Raw genomic sequence first — 4524 nt, forward strand, 5'->3', positions numbered from 1 at the left:
GAATCGAACCCTGATTCCCGCTTCCCGTCACAACCATGGTAGTCCTCTACACTACCATCAATAGTTGATGGGGCACAGTCAAGTGAAAGATCGGTACCAGACTTCAACTCAATCGGCCGATTGGTTTAACTAATAAGTGCACCGGTCCTACCACCTTCAGAAGCAGCATTCCCGGCCTGTTGCATGTATTAGCTCTGGTTTTCATCAATCTTCCCCTGCTGTGTTATACTGAGCTTATGCGGTTTCTCGATTGTCGTGCAAAGTGTGTTATCACACATACCCAATATGCTCAACTCTCATGTTCGTTTGACGCACCAAACTTTATTAGTGATGCACCACACAACAGGTTTTAATATACGCGATCGTGTGTGTTTCAGTGTGAACTTGGTGCGCCAAGTCCATTTGTGATGCATCACTTAGCTAACCATCTTTCGGGACTGTTTAGGGTATGTGCTCCTCCACATCTATGCTTACTCGTACACATTCTCTGTCAATAGGTTTAAGATCGGGCATTCTACCATATCATTGCCTTAATGCTTTCAAATCAAGGCTACCAGGGTAGCCTAATTGCGTTCGAAACTCAACTTGTGAGCTGTCGGCCCTAGAAGTTTTTTAGGCTGCTAGGACCTCTCTCTATATTTTGCCTTTGGACTTCTCGAAGCTCAACTTGTGAGCAGTTCCATGCACCACTACCCGTATCTCTTAGCTTAGTTCTAGCCATGTGCGTTCAAAGCTCAACGTTAAGCTGTGTCCTGCACCACAATCGTTATATAATAAGCTTATCTCTAAGCTTTTTTGCGTTCAATGCTCAACGTTAAGCTATCCCTTCGCTTAGAACCTCGCTCTACATTTTGCCTTTGGACTTCTCGAAGCTCAACTTGTGAGCAGTTCCATGCACCACTATAGGTATCTCTTAGCTTAGTTCTAGCCATGTGCGTTCAAAGCTCAACGTTAAGCGGCCTCATGCACCACAACCCTTGTATCTTAAGCTTATCTCTAAGCTTTTTTGCGTTCAATGCTCAACGTTAAGCTATCCCTTCGCTTAGAACCTCGCTCTACATTTTGCCTTTGGACTTCTCGAAGCTCAACTTGTGAGCAGTTCCATGCACCACTATAGGTATCTCTTAGCTTAGTTCTAGCCATGTGCGTTCAAAGCTCAACGTTAAGCGGCCTCATGCACCACAACCCTTGTATCTTAAGCTTATCTCTAAGCTTTTTTGCGTTCAATGCTCAACGTTAAGCTATCCCTTCGCTTAGAACCTCGCTCTATATTCAACTTTCAGATACCTCAAAGCTCAACTTATGTGGTCTGCTATTGCTCTTGAACGGGTACAATATCTGACAGAGGGGGGTTTTTGGCCCAAATTATGCATTATTAGTTTAACCTCCGTCGCAGAACCACATTTGACCAGGTCGAGAAAAAAATTTTTTCGTGACGACCTGGTCCCCCATAGTAGGGAATGAACATGACATCTTAACCATATTTGACCATTTTCAAATTTCTCGTCGCGGAATCATGACTTTACTAGTAAAATTTGTTCCGGGTAGGGACCTCCCATACAAAATTTTCATCGCTCCAAAAGTGATTTCGTTTCACTTTTCAACATTTACAAGGTCCATAAATCATGTTTTGAGACGATATGGAAAAAAAAATTTTTTGCCCGTCTCGACCAACTCGACCGATGGTGACCACAGCAGGGTGCTCCATACAAATTTTCCTTATGTGGAATTTTCAGTGTAAAATAAGGTTTCTCCAATCGATCGCGGGTTTCACTTTTCATCATTTGCTAGGTCTAACTATGATGTTTTGAGTGGTCCCGCAAAAATTTTTTCTCTTGGCCAGTCGACCCTTTCGTCCATGTCGGTGTGTTCTGCAGTAGGGTGCTCCATACAAATTTTCCTTATGTGGAATTTTTCAGTGTAAAATAAGGTTTCTCCAATCGATCGCGGGTTTCACTTTTCATCATTTGCTAGGTCTAACTATGATGTTTTGAGTGGTCCCGCAAAAATTTTTTCTTGGACCGGGCCTTCCTTCCCGGCCCTGTCGGTGTGCTCTGCAGTAGGGTGCTCCATACAAATTTTCCTTATGTGGAATTTTTCAGTGTAAAATAAGGTTTCTCCAATCGATCGCGGGTTTCACTTTTCATCATTTGCTAGGTCTAACTATGATGTTTTGAGTGGTCCCGCAAAAATTTTTTCTTGGACCGGGCCTTCCTTCCCGGCCCTGTCGGTGTGCTCTGCAGTAGGGTGCTCCATACAAATTTTCCTTATGTGGAATTTTTCAGTGTAAAATAAGGTTTCTCCAATCGATCGCGGGTTTCACTTTTCATCATTTGCTAGGTCTAACTATGATGTTTTGAGTGGTCCCGCAAAAATTTTTTCTTGGACCGGGCCTTCCTTCCCGGCCCTGTCGGTGTGCTCTGCAGTAGGGTGCTCCATACAAATTTTCCTTATGTGGAATTTTTCAGTGTAAAATAAGGTTTCTCCAATCGATCGCGGGTTTCACTTTTCATCATTTGCTAGGTCTAACTATGATGTTTTGAGTGGTCCCGCAAAAATTTTTTCTTGGACCGGGCCTTCCTTCCCGGCCCTGTCGGTGTGCTCTGCAGTAGGGTGCTCCATACAAATTTTCCTTATGTGGAATTTTTCAGTGTAAAATAAGGTTTCTCCAATCGATCGCGGGTTTCACTTTTCATCATTTGCTAGGTCTAACTATGATGTTTTGAGTGGTCCCGCAAAAATTTTTTCTTGGACCGGGCCTTCCTTCCCGGCCCTGTCGGTGTGCTCTGCAGTAGGGTGCTCCATACAAATTTTCCTTATGTGGAATTTTTCAGTGTAAAATAAGGTTTCTCCAATCGATCGCGGGTTTCACTTTTCATCATTTGCTAGGTCTAACTATGATGTTTTGAGTGGTCCCGCAAAAATTTTTTCTTGGACCGGGCCTTCCTTCCCGGCCCTGTCGGTGTGCTCTGCAGTAGGGTGCTCCATACAAATTTTCCTTATGTGGAATTTTTCAGTGTAAAATAAGGTTTCTCCAATCGATCGCGGGTTTCACTTTTCATCATTTGCTAGGTCTAACTATGATGTTTTGAGTGGTCCCGCAAAAATTTTTTCTTGGACCGGGCCTTCCTTCCCGGCCCTGTCGGTGTGCTCTGCAGTAGGGTGCTCCATACAAATTTTCCTTATGTGGAATTTTTCAGTGTAAAATAAGGTTTCTCCAATCGATCGCGGGTTTCACTTTTCATCATTTGCTAGGTCTAACTATGATGTTTTGAGTGGTCCCGCAAAAATTTTTTCTTGGACCGGGCCTTCCTTCCCGGCCCTGTCGGTGTGCTCTGCAGTAGGGTGCTCCATACAAATTTTCCTTATGTGGAATTTTTCAGTGTAAAATAAGGTTTCTCCAATCGATCGCGGGTTTCACTTTTCATCATTTGCTAGGTCTAACTATGATGTTTTGAGTGGTCCCGCAAAAATTTTTTCTTGGACCGGGCCTTCCTTCCCGGCCCTGTCGGTGTGCTCTGCAGTAGGGTGCTCCATACAAATTTTCCTTATGTGGAATTTTTCAGTGTAAAATAAGGTTTCTCCAATCGATCGCGGGTTTCACTTTTCATCATTTGCTAGGTCTAACTATGATGTTTTGAGTGGTCCCGCAAAAATTTTTTCTTGGACCGGGCCTTCCTTCCCGGCCCTGTCGGTGTGCTCTGCAGTAGGGTGCTCCATACAAATTTTCCTTATGTGGAATTTTTCAGTGTAAAATAAGGTTTCTCCAATCGATCGCGGGTTTCACTTTTCATCATTTGCTAGGTCTAACTATGATGTTTTGAGTGGTCCCGCAAAAATTTTTTCTTGGACCGGGCCTTCCTTCCCGGCCCTGTCGGTGTGCTCTGCAGTAGGGTGCTCCATACAAATTTTCCTTATGTGGAATTTTTCAGTGTAAAATAAGGTTTCTCCAATCGATCGCGGGTTTCACTTTTCATCATTTGCTAGGTCTAACTATGATGTTTTGAGTGGTCCCGCAAAAATTTTTTCTCTTGGCCAGTCGACCCTTTCGTCCATGTCGGTGTGTTCTGCAGTAGGGTGCTCCATACAAATTTTGCTTATGTGGAATTTTTCAGTGTAAAATAAGGTTTCTCCAATCGATCGCGGGTTTCACTTTTCATCATTTGCTAGGTCTAACTATGATGTTTTGAGTGGTCCCGCAAAAATTTTTTCTCTTGGCCAGTCGACCCTTTCGTCCATGTCGGTGTGCTCTGCAGTAGGGTGCTCCATACAAATTTTGCTTATGTGGAATTTTTCAGTGTAAAATAAGGTTTCTCCAATCGATCGCGGGTTTCACTTTTCATCATTTGCTAGGTCTAACTATGATGTTTTGAGTGGTCCCGCAAAAATTTTTTCTTGGACCGGGCCTTCCTTCCCGGCCCTGTCGGTGTGCTCTGCAGTAGGGTGCTCCATACAAATTTTGCTTATGTGGAATTTTTCAGTGTAAAATAAGGTTTCTCCAATCGATCGCGGGTTTCACTTTTC

This window comes from Anopheles marshallii, assembly GCF_943734725.1.
Source record: "Anopheles marshallii chromosome X unlocalized genomic scaffold, idAnoMarsDA_429_01 X_unloc_93, whole genome shotgun sequence".
Lineage (NCBI taxonomy): Eukaryota > Metazoa > Arthropoda > Insecta > Diptera > Culicidae > Anopheles > Anopheles marshallii.